This window comes from Manacus candei, unplaced genomic scaffold (genome assembly GCF_025592945.1).
Source record: "Manacus candei isolate 608988 ecotype Guabito, Panama unplaced genomic scaffold, ASM2559294v1 h1tg000003l, whole genome shotgun sequence".
Taxonomy (NCBI): Eukaryota; Metazoa; Chordata; class Aves; order Passeriformes; family Pipridae; genus Manacus; species Manacus candei.
In genome coordinates this window covers 19,042,167-19,062,240 of record NW_026138051.1, presented here as the reverse complement: position 1 = coordinate 19,062,240, position 20,074 = coordinate 19,042,167, and the positions used below count along the sequence as shown (strand labels likewise).

Below are 20,074 nucleotides of genomic sequence, written 5' to 3'. Positions count from 1 at the left end.
GCTTTTGTTGAGAATCTTTCTGGGGCAAGGAATGGTGTTAGTTAGAAATATTGTAGAAGAAACATTAAAAGCAGGTGGCCAAGAAGGCCAATGGCATCCTGGTCTCTCAGGAATAGTGTGGTCAGCAGGACCAGAGAAGTGATTGTCCCTCTGTACTTGGCAATGGTGAGTCTGCACCTTGAATCCTGGGGGCAGTTCTGGGCCCCTCAGTTCAGGAATGACACGGAGGGGCTGGAGCGTGTCCAGGGAAGGGAAGGGAGCTGGGAAGGGGCTGGAGCAGCAGGAGCAGCTGAGGGAGCTGGGGGGGCTCAGCCTGGAGAAAAGGAGGCTCAGGGGGGACCTTCTGGCTCTGCAACCCCCTGACAGGAGGGGGGAGCTGGGGGGGGTCGGGCTCTGCTCCCAGGGAACAAGGGACAGGAGGAGGGGGAATGGCCTCCAGTTGTGCCAGGGAGGGCCAGGTTGGACATCAGGAGGAATTTCTTCACGTAAAGAGTGATTAAACATTGGCAGGGGCTGCCCAGGGAGGTGGTGGAGTCCCCATCCCTGGAGGTGTCCAAGGAAGGACTGGCTGTGACACTCAGTGCTCTGGGCTGGGGGACAAGGTGGGGATCGGGCACAGGTTGGACTCGATGATCTCAGAGGTCTTTTCCACCCTAATCGATTCTGGGATTCCTCCTCGCTCAAGCCGTGGTTGCCCGAGGCGGCGGCTCCCCCGAGCCAAGGCCGCTCTGGCCCGGGCGGGCAGAACTACAGCTCCCGGCCGCCACCGCAGCGCGGCCGGCGGGGGATGCCGGGTGCCGTAGTTGCAGCCGCCTGGTGAAAGTTAATCACTGGATCTGGGGTGGGCACTTCCCAGAGCTCCCTGGTGTCCCTCATTGCCATGCCGGCTTTGTCAGCCCCGAGGGGAGCGGCGCAGGATGGATGAGCGGGCGGCCGCCGGGGCAGGCGCCCGCGGGGTAAGAGCGGAGCGGAGGCTGCGGCCGCCGGGCGAGGCCGCTCCGAGGGGGCTGAAGGCCGGCGCCGTCCCCTCCTCGCACCGCCCGGACGGTCCCCCCGAGGCGGGGAGGGGAGCTGCCCTGACGGAGATGTCCTCCTCCCGGGGCGGCTGTGGGGCGGTTCTGTGGGTCGTCCCGCAGCCTCCGGGACCGCGGACACTGCTCGGGGGTCGCCGCGGGCACCCCCGGTGGTCTGGGGAGAGTCTGGTCGCGGGGAAGCGGCGCTGAGGGGCTGTGGCGGCTGGTGGGCGTGTGTGGCAGTGGGGACGGCGGGGTCGGTGCGAAGGGGACACAGAGCCCTCCTGCCCCTTCCCAGGTCCATTTTCAAGTGCAGGCGCTGTTTTGTTACCCACAGCCCGGGGCCTCTGCCCCAGCTGCGGGAGATGGCCCCTGCTCTGCCCCCCTCTTCCCGCGCTCGTCCCGGTCCCACAGGAGCTCATCCGCACCTGACCCAACTCCAAATTAACAGGAACGTCTCCAAATCCTCCTGCTTTGATCTCTGAGGGAACAGAATGCCAGTCCGAGGGTGATAATCCTCAAAGAGTTAAAGGCTTTGCCTTGTCGGAGAGTGGGATCCCACCCCAGCCCCCTCGAGGCTCTGGCTCTGGCCGTCCCTGCTGCTCCCTCTGCCCTCAGGCCTTTCCTTAGACTGAGTCGGGCAGGGCCATGAATATTCACCGTGGTATTTGCCGCATGGTCTAAGCAGCTCAAATCCCATCTGCCTCAGTTCCAGGGTACTTTTTGAGGAAGGTGAGTGCTTGGAAGGCCAAATCTTTGATGTGGAGGAGCTGTGGTGGACACAGGGACTTGTGTGATCCCAGGCACTCATTGCTTTTCTTGGTGCTGTAACCAGCCAGAGCCCCACCAATGTCCAGCACGTGGTGGGACAGCCCAACACTTTCGTATTTTAGGCTCCTGGCGGGCTGTTTGGACTTCTCACAACATCCAGGCCCAGATTCTGGTCCTTGGCATTCCCACCTGCACTCTCCCATCATGAGATGCATCAAGAAGATCCTCACTCAGTTTTCAGGTTAAAATTTTCAGTGTTGCCTCTGATAAATGATCCTCAATTCAGCTCTAATGCAGTATAAAATAGCAAATTCCGCTTTAGTTCATCTTCACTTTTTAATGATAATTTTTCATTAAACATGAAAAATTCTAATCTCCCTGATCAGAAGAGTATCCCATTATCCCACAAATCTTCCCTCTCCTGACTTGTCTGCCCCAGCAACAGGTACTTCCAATTGCAGGACCAAGTGCAGGGTGTTTCAGTGACCAAAGCAGTCTGGAGACTGTTCTGTTGTTCCCTTATCTTGTCATTTGAATACAGGTCTCGTGTTTACCAGAATGTCCAGCCTGAGCTGAGCAGGGTTGGGCATAGAGCTGATTGAATTTTTTAGCAGAAATAGGGTTTGGAAATTAGAAGCATTGCTCATACCAGAGTCCAGGAGATATAAAGAAGATTGTAGCCTGGATCCAGTTCATCCATGACCTAAATAGAATTCTGACCCTGAAACTTGCTCTGAATGCTTTGTCAGATTTCATCAAAGTTGGACATGAACTTTCCTGTTTGGGAATTTAGGCTCTAGATTGCTAAACTGGGTCTGTGTATCCCGACACCTGTGTGTGGGGAGCTGGCTATCTTAGGGCTGCTCTTTATCTGTATAATTCAGCAGCAGGGCTACGTGGATGAAATCTTGTTCTCATTCCAAATGCCTCCTGTCACATATTAGTTATTCTGTGGGAATGTTTTTGCTCCGATTTGTGGTTACACAGTGTTCAGTGATGACCTAATTGCAATGTTCTCATTAGGCAGAGAAATTTCTGAGTTGGGCTTTACATTTCACCTTCTCAGAAAGTAAATCATTCCTCTGTTACACCATCTGCATCAGTACTTTGCTTTAGCCCAGTGTTTTATGAGGGACAGTGAGACTGGTGAAGGCACTTTGAAGTGTGTGTATCTACAACACTCCTCCCACTGTACCATTGCAATGTCTAACAGCTCAGAGCTGGCACATCTTGTTGATGAAAATTCCTGCATCTGATGGCCTGTAGCAGCTTTCTTACCACTAAAGAAACTGCACCTGTGTTAGTCTGGTGGTGTGTAATTTCCTTGAAAGTTGGTGATATAAGAACAGCTACAAATCAAGCTGGAAAAGCCCAGACTGCTGTTCTACCTGACCCTGATGGGGCTTAATCTTTGCCAGGGAATGCTGGTGTAATTTTCAAATGTAGCTCAAAGGAATGCTGATTACAAGTTACTTTAAAATGAGTCCCTAAGTCCCCTAGGTCTTGTAGAGACCTATATCTTGATATATCTGTGTTGTAATTTCTTCATTTGTATTGTGTTAAGTGTAATTCCTTCTCATATGCTGGAAGCTTTGAGCAGTGGGGCATGACTGGAGCTTTGAGTACTGGAAATGTGCTACAGATGAGAGGAGAGAATCTGCAGAAATAAGCAGGGAATGCAGACATTTTGAGAAGCAGAAAGAGGGAGGGTTGGAGCAGAAGAAAGTAGTGAGGGACAAAGGAAAGAAAAATCTAAAAGAAAAATCAGGAATAAAACTAAACCACCACCGTTGTAGGTGACGATCAGTGTGGGTGAGGCCTTGCAGTTGTACCAAGTTTCCCTGAGAACATTATATGTGACTTATGGGAGGGAGGAGAAGGGTAGAGGGCTCCTGGAGAAGTGCATATCCACACGATGAAGCCTTTGGTTTCTTCCCTTGCATATTTGTGGAGTGCTCATGTTTTTCTCTTACCCCAGGAGACATTCCCATTTCCTTTGATTTTCCAGTGTTTGGAAGGTGGAAGGAGATGAAGCACTGTTGGGTTCCCTTATTAACTTAATCTGTGGAAAGCCCCACATAAATCAGTGGCTTTCCTGTAGAAGGAGGTGTTCCTACGGTGAAGTCAAACAGAAGGTGGAGGGAGAGTTTGACACTGTCCCAGTCCTGTGCCTGTGACTCTTAGCCGTGCATTGCTTTGAAGTCTGAAGCTTAGGAGTCTGTGCATTAATGATCAAGGGACAGAGCTGAATACAGAATTCCTATGGTACTAAGGTAAAGGTGTGGGTAGAAATGTGGGAAGAGAATATTTAGGAGCAGTCTGGCATGTATAGTTAATAACATTAAAAAAGTAATCATGTTAATTTCCTGTAGTTACTCAGGTTCTCAAGGCTTTGAGCATCTTCTCATCCTTGTAGATCACTGATCTCTTGCTGGGTGCTGTTATGTCCACAATATTAACTTCCTTGAAAAGTAGAAAACTTCAGGTTTTAAACCTTTTGTCCTTTTCTGGGACGGGAAACTTGCTGCGATCCCTTAGGCAGGAATGTCTGTTCCTCCCGCGGTGTTTCGGAGCTGTGTTTGGCATTTGGCTGTCACTCTGTCCTACTCTGCCAAGTGTCCGTGAGCCCTGAATGCTTAAAAAGTTTCTTGGGACTCTCAGCAGATGTGAAGCTCTTCTAAATTTGAGATTTGTCAGGAGCAGAATGCATTACAACAATTATTCCTGACTTTGACTTACGACTATGTTAAAACTCACTTTTTTACCACTGTGTGTATTCCTTTTAAGGCTCTAAGCTGTTTCTGCAGTTTCTCTCTCTGTTCTTCCCACTTTTTACTTCATAAAGAAAAACGGTTGAAAGTGCTGTGTATCTTGCTGCACTGAATATACAAATATCTTCTGACTGAAACAGTGAAACAGCCCCTGGGTTTCAATTTCTGACCCCCTATTTGAACTTCCAGAACTTCACCTGAATCGCTGCAGTTTCTGGATTGAGCACTACACCAGTTCCCCTCTAAGCCCCAGGATTAGCAAAATTCAGATTTTTCTGAAGAAGCAAAGGTCAGATTTTCAAAATTTGGCTTATATGTGGGGACATAATGAAGCGGATCCTAAGGTGATATTTATGTCCTACCAGACATGAAGCTGCTTTCAGAATCCTGGCCTGGGCACCAGGGGATTCATAGTCTTGCTCCAGATGTCTCCCATGTGATGGAGGGGTACAGACCCACCACGGGGCTTTGGGAGCTCTTGCTCCCACACCATTTAATGCAGCTGTGGCTGCACCCTCTGCCTGCTCAGAGGGCCAACTCTGTCCCTTTAGGTGGAAAAACCAGAGACCTCAGGCCCCTCCCTGGGAATGACTGGGACCCCTTTTCCCAAAGCATCTCTTCAGCATCCCGAGTACTTGAAGCCATCCTCATTAACAAGCTCCTGAGTGCCTTGCAGGTATTGAAAGGTGCTTGTGATGGCAGGTCCAGCCCAGCCCTGCAGAGCTGAGCCCTGGCTTTGCTGTGACTCAGGGTGATAGGACTGCATTCTGAACTCTCGTGTATTGGTTTTTGGTAAACATTGGATTTCTTTATGTCTTTAATACCATAGTGTAAATGAATATTTGGGGAGCTGGCTGAGGTCTTTAGATCAGTTTTGTCAGGTAAAGCTCTGATGCAAATCCTGCTGTAGTCCAGCAGAAAAACCCCAGCTTTGACATTGCTTTCCCCTCCTGCCCCCTCAGTGTGTACTGAGCTTTAGTTCATCAGCTAAGAAGGAGTATGATGTCTTTCCATGACTACATTTGAAACTAAAGAACAAAAAGCTACCTTGAAAAATGGCCTTTGGGAAGCAGATGGCAAAAGCCAAGAAACTCAAGCCCTTTGCTAATGAATACTCTGTGCTTAACATTGTCTCTTTTGTTTCCCACACTTCCATGAGCTGCACACGGATTCAATTTGCCAGTTTTTACCCTTCTTACTGATGCCTGATCTGAGCAGTTTGGGAGCTGGGACAGCTGTCAGCTGGGTACTTGGCCTCGGGTTTATTTTGTTGCTGCTGGTCTGTTTGTCCCTCTGCAGGCTCAGGTGTGGTAAGGTAATCCAGGAGAGGTGTGGACAAGGCTTGGGTGCATCCTGGGGAGAGGAAATCAAAGCCTTTCCAGCTTCCTGGCAAAGGGTGGAACAGAGACAGGTTTGGGAGCAGGTTTGCTTTGATTAAAGCAGCAGCATTTCCACTGTGACTCCTGTTGGGGAAGGTGTTGGAGCTGTACTAGGACTTAATTTTAATGAGAGCTGTTTTTCTTGGCATGACTCTAAAATTGATGGAAAGTCAGGGTGGAGCCAAAGGATTTGGCATCATGAGAATTTCTCACACCAGCTTGTCTTTGTGCTACAGCACCACAGAAGTGCTTTCTGCTGAGAGAAGCATCTGCATCAGATGTTTATTTGTGACAGTGAAATTTATTCCAGTGAGTGATGATTGCCCATAGTAAGTGCAGTTCTTAGTAATGACTGTGTTGTTTCCAAAAACATATCTAGCTCCAAGATCTAATTAATCATCCATTTAAAAGAAAAATGGCATTTCATATCGAGAACATAATGCATTTTCATTCCTCATTTTTCTCTCAATAACTGTTGAACAAAGATCACCAGCAGAGAGTGCTGTGGCTCTTCAAGAATATGGCAGCAGCTTCTGAATTCGATTTTAAAATCTAATCAGACTTTGTTCCATAATTCTATTTTTAGTTTTTCATTTATGTGAAAACAAAATGTTAATCAATTACCTGTAACTTGATACCTTGCTGTCTCTAATTATCAATATTTTCGTAGCTTACTACAGGATTGTTTTTAGGAGCACAACTGACTATGTTCAGAAAAATTCTAATTACCACTTTTTGAAGCAGTCATTTAACAGAAATTAATCTATTTTGTTCCAATGCGTTGACCTTTTTTGCTCATAAAATTATTTCTCCTTTAATTTCTGTTCTTTAATTTCATGTTCAAAACAAGCTGTTTACTCTTTAGTACAGCTTCTCTGTGCTGGGGGAAGATGGTCCTGCTCCTACAATTTGTAGAGCTCTAGCATGTGTATGGCACTCAGTGTTTCACTGAGACCATACCTTTAAACTTCCCAGGCTATGGAAGTTTGCTTCCAGCCAAAGATTACTGTTGGTTGGGCCTCTTTCATTTCTCACTCCTGAGTCTGCTTGACATCAGCATTAAAAAGAAGTTGCAAGAGCTTAAAATCAAAAAGCACCCCCTCTCCCCCATCCCCATGGTCTTTGTCAGTACAGTTGTGCCATTACAAGGCCTGGAGACTCGGAAGAGGTTAGGCTTTTTGGTTTAAATCAGCCGTGGTTGTCCCCTCACAGTCTTTATGATCATTGCAATATCAGGATTATCAGGTCTGGTTTTTGCTGCAGAACCTGCTGTGCATCTTGTTCTTCTCTAATTTCATCGTTCTTTAGTCACTGAGGCCAAACAAATGCTATGTTGAAGTCCAGGGCCTCCATGTCTTACTCTTAGGGTTTACTCTACTCTGAATCCACTGGACGTTGAAGGAATCTTTTCATTCATTTCAGCAGATTTTTTTAAAGAGACATGAGAGGCAAGAGTGCAGGTAAGCAAGGGAGATGGTCAACTTTTTTACATCAAGGTTGTTAATATATAATAGACATTAGTTAATGGCTTACAGAACCCTCTTTGGGAGAAAAATAGCGTCTTGTAGGGAAATCCCTTTGTCCAGACTAACCCTGCTGTCCTTATTTTGCCCCAAGTACATTTAGCTGTAGGGCACTGGGGTGTGAATGTGTTTAGGGCAAAGCTGAGACGTTTATTTTTTCATAGTTGGCAGTTGTTTATCACTCTCCTGGTTACACGTCTTTCTTCTGAAATTCTGCATAGAAAGGGGCCAGAGTTCAGCAGTTAGAATAATTCTCTTTACAGGTGGTACCTGATCAATCACCTCACGGGTGACATGAGACTGCTGACCTCTATATTGCATTTCACTGTGTAAGCTGTTCCTTTGCTGCCCCTTCCTGTGCAGGCCCTTTCTTCTCCCAGGAACCATGCTGCACTTGAGTTACACTCCATTAGAGGTACCTCCCAAGCTGACATACTTTTGAAAATCTTCACAGGCAGTAGCATGCAAAACCTGAGATGAGCGGGAGCTGTGTTACGATGTAAATCACAGTATAGACAGGATATTAAGTTGGCTGTGCAAAAGTTTCTGTATCAGTTACTTCCCTCTCAGAAGTTATGTGGTCATCAAAGTTTGATTATATAGAATGGGCAAAATAATACATTTGTGTAGAAAGACACAGCAATCACAGTGAAGGCCAGAGCAGTACATCGTGTGTAACTATTCCTGCTTGTGTGTTTTGAGAAGGAGAATTTTTCTAGTGATTTTGTGCATGTCAAGTTTCATGGTAGTAATTTCTGGTGCTGTTGGTCTGTGAATACCTGTCATTGCCATCTTGGTGAATGATAACTGGGTTTACATATAATTCATGCCTCAATCTCGTGTCTGTCAGATGGATTCTGTTTCTCTTCAGAAGTCACAGCTGGTCTCCAGCTGTACCCAATGGCAGGACCTGAGGGAGTCCTCCAGGCTTTGTTACAGCTCAGGGCTGGATGTAGCAGCAACACCAAACCTTCTGCATATGACTCTGAAATGGCCATGACCACCCTGAAGGCTGAGTGCTAAAAGCAGGTGGTAAAACTGCAGCAAAAGCTGCAGTGCTGCAGGTCCAGGCTCACCATAAGTGTGGGCAGCAAGGCAGGGCCTGTGCCCTGTGACTCTGAGACTCTCCAAATCCAGACTGAACTGACTTTGGACAAACCACTCCTATACCTTGGTACTTTCTTCACCTGTTTCTTGTGCTTCTTACCAGGTTTTGAAATGTTTTAGTCTTGTTTTGGTCTGTATCCCCTAATGTGTTGGTTCACTTTTTATCTTTAACGAATCTATCTGTCAAACTGACCTGAAGTGTTCAAGGCCAGGTTGGATGGGGCTTGGAGCAACCTGGTCTACTGGAAGGTGTCCCTGACCATGGCAAGGTGTCCCTGACCATGGCAAGGTCCCTTCCAACCAAAACCATTCTGTGATTCTGTGACTTTTGCATCCGTGACAAGAAATACGATCTCCCTTTTCAGAAATGTCTGTTCCTTGCTCCTGCTCACGTAGTAAATGTACTCAGCTCCTCTTCTTTGTCTTTTTTACTATACTATTTCTTGCATTACTGTCTATTTACAGTAGGGTCCTTATTTCACCCAACAATGTGTTTACAGACTGGGCAAAGAACATCCAGCTTTGGTGGTGGTGGGGATGTACTGTCTGGTCCCAAGAGACAATGGCACTTCTGAGCCCTGCTAAGGGTTTACTTTTATGTGTAAGAAGAAAAGCTCTGTTAAACTGGCCCAAGAGCAGAGATCCATGGAAATTAATTTATGCCCGTCTCCACTGACTGAGCGGTGGTGTCTGTACAGGAGGGATAATATCAGCAGCTTCCTGAGCTCCAGCTGCTGGGGACAAAGGGCAGCAGAGCTACAGTGATTCCTGGAGGGAGGAAGTTTAAGATGGAGGAATTTTAAAGAATGTGAAGGACAACCTCTTAAAAAATTGTGGGTGGAGCGATTCCCGGTCATCCAAACAGCTCCTGAGCCCAAGATTTATTTTCCTGCTTTGAACTGAGTTGCCGTTGTGGAGTTTATCTTCTGTGCTTTCTAACACAGCTACCGTCACCTTTGTGCGATTGCATAAATTGGCCCCAGTGCGCTGGAACAGTTATTAGGAACCCCTTTCTTGTGTTGTTTCCTGAATTCCCACATTGTGGCGTGATGTGTGTGTGGAAACCGCTCACTTCCTCTGCTGGCAGCCGTTCAGATGAGCGCTGGAGCTCCTGAGGGCTGACTGGGCGGGAGCTGGGTGAAGGGAGGATACAGCGGGAGAGTATTGGAAGGGAGAGAATTTGGATTTCATGCAGCTTTGTTCTTTTGCAGTTCGATAGTGCTGGTATCTCCAACTGGGGGTTAAACACGAGCAGTGCCCCTGGAATAAACAGCGGCAGAGGAGCTGGGGTTAACACGCCTCAGGCAAGGCTCACCCCTTCCCAGTGCCTGCATGAAGCAAGAGTTGTGCTTTCCTGATGACTCTGCCTTCTCGCCTTGCTCCCATATTTTCTTTGAGCATGTGGGAGGGAGACAGGATGTGTGACTGAGGCACATTTTCTAACTCTTCACTCACTGTAGCTGTATTTCCCTTACAGCTCTACCCCACAGCATCCAAGCAAATATGTGCTTCAGTAGCTCCTTCTGCCTTGCCCTTTTCCTTTGGCGTTTTCAAACTGTAGGGTTACATGTGTGTTTCTGCATTTGTTCCAGTGAAATGTTCCAATGAATGAATGTCGATTATGAGGCGAAAAAATAGATGTTTATATATATTCTGCATTTGGGATTTCTGCAGTTTGATTTCCTGAACTTTTGTCCAGAGCTTCTTTTCAATGTTAAGAGTTGAGAATGTCAGAAAGGATTTGTTTGCGCAGAGCAAGTAAAAGGTAAATGGCTGAATCATGTCACGTCTCCTCACATGAAGGCAGAATTTCACAGTGGAAGGATTTGACATGTGGCCAGTTTTTTCACTTTTAGTACTTTTGGAAACTGGTGGCATCTTACGGCCACACCTTGTCATACTGGGACTACTTAATGGGCTTCATATTTGCATGGTTATGCTCTATATATTAAATCAGCTGTGGACACACTGTGACAGTTTCATTCATTTTTTTTGTTTCACTCTTTCTTGAAATTCCAAGTTAGTGACCAGGAGCCAAGTGAAAGCTGTCACTGGGAGATCATTCTCCTCCTGAGTTCAGGACAGGAGTGACCTCACTGGGGAAGGATTCTACTGCTTTATATGCAAAAGCTGGAGGTGGATTGTGAGAAAGACAGGGTACCATTGTTTGTACACAAGTAAGTCCCAATTGAAAGACCAGTTTGTTATCTCGGCTTTGTTTAGGCTGGGGATTTGCCCTGATTACAGGGATGGGGCAAGGAAAAGTTGGTGTTGCTTACCCCATTTCAGAGCAAGAGCTTTGCCTCTCTGATGCAGAGGCTGGTTCCACTGCAGAGCTGACAGTATTACTGTCATTCCCAACTCCTGTTAGATCTAAAAGAGGGAGACTGGCTTAAGTCTTTCTTTTTATTATCATTTTGGGGTCCTTTTACTGGCTTTTGAGTGGGGAGACATGCTTTGCTTTAAAGGTTGTGACATATTTAAAGATAAGCTATTTTAGAAGTTGAAATTCTACAGTGTGATTCCAGGCTTTAAAGCCTTGGACAGGAGATATCTCTGAGCATGGCCATCATCTTTTATTATGCGGTAAAATGTGAAACAAAGCAAAACCATGGTTGTATTTGGGGAAAAGAACTGAAGTCTCTTCCGCCTCCTCTTCCCACACTGACCATTCAATCCAGCTGTGGTAGAGTGGTAGAGGTCTGTGGATAATTCCTGTTAGGATAAGCTGAGCCTTGGAAGGTTCCGTGATGTACATTTTGGTTTTAAGCAGAACACTACATATGAGGAACTCCTTTAATATACTGCCTGTGTGCAGTTAGTCATGATCAGTTCTTGCTGCACTTTCAATTATTTTCAGCATTTGGCCGTGAAAAAGTGGGTGAGTCAGCCCCTTGGCCGGTGTACGTTGGTATAAACCTGTTTCACTCCACTGGCTCAGTGGGTCGGGTGTGAGACCTTGGGTCTGACTTCTGTGGATGCTCCCACAGGTGCCTGGGTGACTCGTAGGGTGAAGCCCTCACAACCCCTCTGCGGAGCACCGGGACTGGAGCGCGGCCAAAGCTCAGGCTGGGCCAGAGCTCTGCCACTTCCCCAGGGCAGGGACAGCGCTCAGCAGCTGCAGGGAGCAGTGGGGACACTGGTGGGGCAGCTCTGTGGAGGGACCCGGGTGGTCCTGGGGAGCATCAGGCCCAGCATCGCTGCTGGGCGAGAGGGGATTGTCCCGCTCTGCTCTGCACTAGGGCGGCCTCACCTGCAATATTGGGGCAGTTTTGGGCACCACAATGTAAGAAAGATACTATGCCATTCGAGAGCATCCAAAGGAGGGCAACGAAGATGGGGAAGGGCCTTGAGGGAAAGCCGTGTGAGGAGCAGCTGAGGGCACTTGGTGTGTTCAGCCTGAAGGAGACTGAGAGGAGACCTCATTGTGGTCTACAACATCCTCCCGAGGGACAGTGGAGGGGCAGCTCCGGTGTCTGCTCTGTGTGACCAGTGACAGAACCTGAAGAACGGCTGCAGCTGTGTCAGGGGAGGTTTAAATTGGGTATTAGAAAGAGGTTCTTCCCCCAGAGGGTGGTTGGGCACTGACCAGGCTCCCCAGGGCAGTGGGCACGGCCCCAAGGCAGCCAGAGCTCCAGGAGGGTTTGGACAACGCTCTGAGGGACGGGGTGGGATTGTTGGGGTGCCTGTGCAGGGCCAGGAGCTGGACTGGCTGATCCCCGCTCGTCCCCCCCAGCTCCGGACCCTGCGGTTCCGTGCCCGCACACAATAGCGCGGGCGGGGCGGTGCCGCGGGCGGGGCGGGCCCGGCCGTCGCTTCCTGCCCGCCCCGCCGAGCGCGTCCCGCGGCCGCCGAGCCCGAGCAGCGGAAGGAGCGGAGCTGCCCTGCCCTGCCCGTCCCGTCCCGTCCCGGCCGTGCCGCCGCCCGAGAGCCCGGCCCCGCCGCGCACAGGTAACCCGGGGAGGGAGCGAGCGGAGCCCGCGATGCCTTGGGCCGCCCTGCCCTGCCGGGGCCGCGGGAGCCCCGCGCCGCGCTGCCACTGACAGCCCGGCGGCGCCGCCAGCGCCGGGACAGCCGCTCTGCTGCTTTTTGTTTATTCCGCCGAGCTCGAGGCACCGCTATCCTCCTCCCAGGCACCGCGGGCAGGTCCTGCCTGACCGTATTGGATTTTAACCCTTCTGTCTCGGTCTCCTGTCTGAATATATATTGATTTTTAATAAAAGAAAAAGTCCAGCCACAAATCCAGTTCGTATCACATTCCCCTTTCTGTGGAGTCCGGTGTATTTCTACAGATAAAAAAGTTTACTCCCCCTCCTCCAGTTTTATTGACACTGAGGATGAAGAAGGATTTGCAAATGAAAGCGCCTTGAAATACAGCATCTTTTGGAGAGAGCTCTGCAGTTCTCCAGCCTGTTGAGTCTCGAATTCCACCCTTTGCCCCTGCTGAATCCACTGTTCTGCCCTTTACTCTCTGGGGTAAAAAAACCAAACAACAACAACAAAAACCCGAGGGGAAAAAGAATACCTTTGGCAGCAGGGAAGCTTTGTGTGACTGACCCGACGAGCTACAAGTGTCCAGTTTCTGAAAAGAAGAAAACCCTTTTGTCTTCAGCAGATCAGTAGGTAAGAGACGTGCTCACGGCACAAGGGACTCTGCATTCATTCATCAGCCTAAACCTGGGAGTTAGACTGGCTCTCTGTCAGCTTTTGCCCATCACTTCTCTTTCCTGTAAAGTTTACTTTTCATCTTGCAAAATTCTTGCAAGGAAAAAAAATTACACTTGTGCACTACCACTGGTAGTAAATTGCCAAATCAATGGGGATGTACTTGTGTGTAACTGGATCAAGTAAAACTCGGTGGAAGTCGCTGAAGTGGTTTTGTGTCAGGCTGTGTTTGAAAGCAGCTGCGTTTCTTGTGGTGCTCTTTTTGTTGGAGAAAATAATCACAATCATTGTGCTTGTAATCCACGTGTTGAGATTGTCTTTGCTTGTTGTGCTCCACAGAGGAGCACGTATGTGCCTTTACGTATCACGCGTGCAAACAGGGCTGCCACAATTGGTTGGCATTTCTTGTTTCACACTGGAATTTGTTTTACATTAAGTGCTTTACTACTGTGTCACAAGGTGTAAAAGTGTTGGATCTGTAATTAACCTGCCTTAACAGACTATTGAACATGGCTAGGAACACGCTTGGCGTTGTGCAGAGAGAGTATGAGGAGATGTTTCCTTTGTTTTGAGATTTTTTTTCAAAGTAAGACTAAAAATGCAGTGGAGACATGCACATAATAACTGGATGAAGGCCCAGTCTCCGTGCAGGGAAACATATTTCGCAGAATCCTCCTTTCTGTAGGGCCTAAGTGCTGGAAGTGTCCTCGTTTACAACTGATAATACTGCTGTGATTGTCTCATTTTCCTTCTCCCCCAGCTCTGTAACCGCATACCCCCTTCCCAAAGGCCAGAGTTTCATCACTAGCAGCCTTTCCTGCAAGGAAAGGACCTGTGGAATTTTGTGTGGCTGGTAGTAGGACTCCTTGTGTCAGAGAGGATTATATTGTTCCCTGTGGAAACACACAGCATCCCCCAGCAGGAGGAACTGCCTGTTCACGTGGTGAAATCAGCCTTAACATCAAGCTCTTCCCCACTGCGTGGGTTTTTCTTGTGGATGATACAGGAAAAGCTACATTGTAGTCTATCCTGGTCCTGGTCCTCATTCCTCTTTCGTTTTTAATTTTTTTTTTCCCTTCCCCTTCTGTGGAGGGATTTCTGTGGGAAAAGAAAGTGGAAAAGGTGTCCTGTTCCTGCCTTAGAGGAGGGGCAACAAGTCAGCATGCTCTGAGCTGCCAGAGCTTCAGAGAACTCAGTCTCTGCTGAGGTGCAGCACGAGGGGACTGGGGCAGGTGACTCTCCACTGTCCATCCCGGGGCAGAGGACACGCCGGAGGTTTTGGCTGCCGTCTCACTTTTTTCTGCCACCCTTGACTTCTTCTGTGGACTGAACTTTTCTACCAGATCTGGGTGGGAACACAAGAACCATATTCTCGAGCTTTCCCTGCACCCTTGTGCTGCTCCTGTGTGAGTGATGGGCAGCATCAGGTTGGTTTTCAGGGCTGATATGAAAACATGAACCCTACCATCAGGACCATGACCCTGTTAAATCTTTGGGTCAGACTTTCACCAGGGTTACCTCAGTGACTGCTCCTCAAGGGAAATAGGGTCATGAGCTGACCCTGGAAAAATTTGTCCCGTGGTTGAAGATGCAGATTCATCTGGGACACTTGGTGTCCCTCTCTTTTACTTCCAGGACACTTACATGCAACGTAACCCCTCTCCTTAAAACATTCCTGGGAGCCCCAAACACAACACAGAATAATTTCTTTTTCTTGAGGAAAGTGAGGGATTTACAGATGGAGGAAAGGGGGTACCTGGTCTTCTCCCAAGCTCTTTGTCTTTCTGATTCTGGAGATGTTTTGCAGGCAACGCTGCCTGCCCTGGGGAGGAGGCTGGAGGCAGAAAGGAAGCTGGGAGTGGGAGTGGGAGTGGGCAAAACAGGTCATGTAGTGGGACATGGGATTGGAGTGGTGCTGCACCTCATGGCTGGGCCTGGCTTGCCATGACACTTATTTCAGTTGTGCAGGCTGGTTAATGTACTGATAGGGTGGTTCACCATTCTGCCTGTCCATGGTGACACACACCATGGGATCCTGCCACAGATGTGGGAGAACCAGAGTGTTCCTCTTTCCTGAAGCACGCTCAAGCCACTGTGGACTAAAGCTTTGTAGCAGAGAATGCTACAGCTGGACCACAAGGTTTTCATATGGCTGGAGTACAGATGTATAAAAATTCTCTGCAGTCTGTAATACAGCTCAAAGGGCAGCTGATTTAGATGTGCTTGAGTGTTAAGGTCAGGAGATCACATTCCACAGGTTACTAGATGAAAGTGCTTCAAGAGGGCATAGCATAAATATTTGACTCATATAGAAGGGATTGGTGCAAATCCTTTTGTCCCTTCCCCAAAGATGTTCTGTAGGAAAAGCACTGTTAGGAGAATAAAACCCATCAAACAGCAGAAAACTTGTAACTTCTTTGTGCTGGAGGAGGTTGGATGGTAACATAGTATATTATTGTTGAATTCCACTGAAAATCCCCTCATGGGATACACTGTCTTCAAGAACAGTGAAGGGAACTAATGTTTTTAAGTGTAAAATGACTCATAATGCACGGGCTCTTGAGGTTGGGTTTAACATTGTATGCAAACATGGCCAGCTGGGGATCTTTTGGGATAAATAAGAACTATATTTGTACAAGAAGGCTTGAATGATGCATTTCAGATGCATCCTGATTAGCATAAGCCATTCACTTTGCAAAAGAATAGCCAGAATCCCAGAAGTGGAGATAGTTTAATAGTTCTCTTGTTCTCTTTAGTCTGTCTTGCATCAGCAGACCGACCACTCTTTTTGTTTATTTAGAGATACGGTTGCATTGCTTTACTGCCACATTTTCCTAACCATGACAGTGAAATTGAGAATTTGCAATCCCCAAGTCCTCAAAGCATAAATGCTTCTCCCACTTCTCTCCCTTCCTTTAGTCTCCAGTTAAGTGTAATGTGTTTGGGTTTTGTTGGTTTTTTGTTTGGTTTGGTTTGGATTTTTTGTGTTGGTTTTTTTTGTTTTGTTTTGTGTTTTTATGGTTTTTTTTTGGTTTTGGTTTTGTTTTTTTTGTTTTGTTTTGTTTTGTTTTTGTTGTTTGATGGAACGATTTGCACTATTTAATTCTTTATAGGGCCCAGCACAATGATGCCTTGCTCTATGCTGGGGCTCACTGTCACTGCAATGAATGAACAGCTCAAGTAAAATTTGAGCTCATTAAAGCTTTATTTTCTTAACATGGAGCAAAATCTGATGTAGGATTAGGTTGTTGCTGTATTAGTGTATACACAAAGATAGGTCTTTAATTCTAGATTTAGCAACAGTCCAAGATTATTTTAAAGTATAAATACTTATAGCTGTGAATGAATTGGTCTGTTCATACCCCTCATGGGGCAGAACTCCGTTGTGCAGTTCTTGCTTCATTCTTACTGATGGCTTTTAAATAGATGCAGAGCTGTACCCTGCTGGGAAGACAAAGCCCAGTATAAGAAAGTTCTGACGTGTTCAGGGTATGTATTGAACTAAAACCTGGCTCCAAACACCTGTAAAGGACAAGATGCAGAATATGCTGTGTGTTAGGTTCTGTTCTGAATTAAAAAGAAAACAATGACCTTGTTCTTGGCAAAAAGGTTCATGGATTAATAGGTGTTCCCACTTTGGGCTGAAGTGTAAATGCTTTCAGAATAAAGTAAGATGCCTCTTTTCCCCCATCTGACTGTTGTTGCACATTCCCATCTTTCAAGGTATTTTCAGACACTCACTTCTGAGGAAGTCCTCTCAAAGGGTTCCTAATCAAAACAGCCTTATGGATTTTTTTCCTCCTTGTTATTGGGGACAATATAGTGGGAGTGGAATGTCCTTGGTTGCCAATGTTTGCTGCTAGGTATTCTCCTTCCATGGAGACCAAATGTTTGTAATAGTGTGAGAACAGCCATTCTTGGTGATTGGCAAAAAGGTTCAAGGCTCTCTTTCTCCTTTTCTGTCCCCCGAAATACAAGAGAGGACTTGGATCTCTTAGTTCTTCATAGAAGTGTTCCAAATTGCCTGTTACTGGGGTTATACAGTTTCAGGAAGCACTAGAGGATTTGTCAAAGTGATTTAGTCTGTTGTGTTGAATCTGGGCCACAACCCATTTCTGTAAGCTCTTGCTTTCAGGACTTCTTTGCTTCTCTCACTTTCTGATGAGTAGTTACTTTCTCAGTTAGACTTGCACCTCCTCTTGTGCCTCATCTTCCCTGCCTGCACGTGCCCCGTGTCTGTGGCACCATCACCCTGCTGTAGACCTAAATCACTGTCTTTTATGAAGGAGCAGGCACATGGCTGCCCTGTGAGTCCCCATGGCTGCAGGAGCTCCTCAGTTGTTAAACCCTTTGACACAGGAGAGAGTGCATTCCCAACCAGCTCTGGAATGCAGTGCTGGCCACAGGAAGGATTGCTATGGCCGTGCCTTCAGCTTTTGCAAAAGTATTTGGTTCATGCTTTGGACAGATCTGATGCTGAAATTGTATCCATGTAAAAGTAATGGACTGTATGGAGAACTCTAAAGTCAGCAAATATCCAGGTCTTGCATATTACTTGGCTCTCCAGAGTAGCCTTGAAATGTAATCTTCAAGACAGAAAAAAAATCTCAACAACTTTGGGGAATAATAGTTTAAACTCGCTTCTAGGAGCAATTAATTTTTAAATCTGCAATATAATCTTTGTCTTACTTGCCTACTATGCCTGTAAGTGAAAGGAGTTTTTCAGGATTGATGAAATTCGTGTTTACATAGACACTTGGATGTAATTTTTTATGTAAGAATGTATTTGAAATTCTGTGTATAAATGGCCATTCAGGGCAAACCAGACATTTGATGTCAGCAGGAGATCAGTGACTGAGGAATGAATAGGTGAATGAATAGGAATGGAAAAGTCATGAACAAAAAAACCCTTGAGAACAAAATAAAAAGGCTGTGGAAACAAAATTCTCAAAGCCTTAAAATCTTGCCTTAGTAGAGTAGTGAGGTTAATGTGAGGTGCTCATCTTAAGGGAAGGAAGAACGTGTGTTGGAGTCTCCTGTGGTGCCTGGGGGTCATGAGCACTGGTCATCTCTCCTGATGGTTGTTGGATGTGTCATTCCTTGTTGTGAGCAGCTCCCATGTTGCTTGGTTGGCACTGGAAAAGTGAGGGTTCCCTCCCGTTTCTAGTGGCTCAGTCGTCTCCTGTTTTGCTGGCATGCAGTCTGCATTCTTGGTCCTGAAGAAGGGCTTCAGACATAAATGCTGCCATTCATACTCGTTTTTTTTACTTTCTCATCCTCTCTGAGAATGACTGTTGTCTAGTTTGGTTGTGTCTAAGCTTAAAATAAACTTTTGGATTTTTTAAAATACTAAATATCTGAAATTCTTTGGGAGTTTGGAGAAGTCTTTGGTCACTTTCCATGGTAACTACTGTTGGGCTATATAAGGTTCATCAGTATTGGTTTCAATATAGAACCAGAGTTTTTTTAAGTGACAAAAAATTTCACTGATCTAATAAAATTGGTTTTTAAAGGCCTGTTTGTATTAGCAAAGCACTTACAGTGTCTAATTGTAGACCAAGATGTTGTTGAGCAGTTCCCTTATAAGAATGTTTATGAATTAAGCTTATTTAGGATTTTGTTTAGTGAATTAATTAGCATTTGTAAGACCTTGTCTAAGAGTTGTATCACAGTAATATTTGTTTGCTTTAAAATGTTTTGTGTCTCTACACAACTTGTTTTTTAAAAGAATTACTTATTCTCTTAGGATTAGTTACTGTAACCATCAAGGAAAGTAATTCCACATTTCAGTGACTTTGTTCCCATCAGGGTTTGGTGGACTTTTCCTGCTGTTGTAATTTGGGTGGTTCTGTGTTCAGCTGAAACAAATTTGATTGCTTCATACTAGGGCTAGCCTGTCTTGTTGTGGGGCTTGGGAAAAACAGGGTGGAAAAACATATCTTCCTAGTTTTCCCATTGTCTTTTTGAAACAAAACAAAGTTGAAACCTCCTCCATATTTCTGGAGAGACAGAACTTAAAACCAGTGGGACATGGCATCCCTGCCCATGGTGGGGGGGTGGAACAAGAGGGGCTTTAAGGTCCCTTCCAACCCAAACCAGTCTGGGATCCTGGGATAGCCTGTGGAGGTACACAAGGAATTAGGAATAGATAATTTTCTGAAATCATCCCCACTGAGTGCTGATATCCTTATTGGGTAAGAACAAATTGGCAAGTCGTTTTACTGGAGAATGATGAAGGTTGCAGAGACTGAGAGCAATTATATAGCCTGTCCCATCCTTCCTTTGAAGATCAGGGCCATGGGGAGCAGGCAGAAAAGAGCACTCCAGAGTTACATGGAAAAAAGCAGCTTTTGCTGTGGTCGAGTTGGGATTGGGTTCAGAACATCTGAATCTTCTTTAAAAAAAGAAAAAATAATAGAAAAATCTTAGCACCCCCGGAGGAAGAGTGGATTTACCACCTGGTGAAAGACCAGTACCTTTCTGATTTGGGGAAGTAGGGCTGGCAATAGAAACTGTGTGAGAGACCACTGGCCCCACCCCGTGCTGCTCAGGTGGATTTTGGGGGGATGTTTCCATGGAGCAATCTCCAGTGGTGGAATGCAGCTCAGGGCAGTCACGCTGGGTTTGTGCCCGAGGGGCCACGTGTTACCTGTGGGCTCTGTGCCTTGGTCAGGTTCCTTTGCTCAGGAGGGAATACTGCATGCCTCTAAATCTTTAACTTTGTTTTCTGCAGCTACTAGAGAGACCTGGCAGAAATATCTTCTCCAGCTGTAGAAAACATTCAGAAGGTTCCCCTGTCTCCTGCTTGCACAAGGTCTGGGATGCCAACATCCTTGATCCAAACC

At 46.6% G+C, this 20,074-nt stretch overlaps 1 protein-coding gene across 3 annotated transcripts in view; it reads left to right on the top strand.

Annotated features, from left to right (window-relative positions):
* The first annotated feature begins 754 nt into the window (after window positions 1–754).
* AMOT (angiomotin) overlaps window positions 755–20,074 on the top strand; it is a 59,185-nt gene continuing 39,865 nt past the window's right edge. Inside the window, exon 1 of one of the 3 annotated variants that reach the window (XM_051790560.1) lies at window positions 755–956. The gene's annotated coding sequence lies outside the window, so the exon portion shown is untranslated. Of the gene's footprint in view, window positions 957–11,944; window positions 13,188–20,074 lie in introns of those variants that run through there. The other 2 variants (XM_051790540.1, XM_051790551.1) reach the window with 2 other exon arrangements.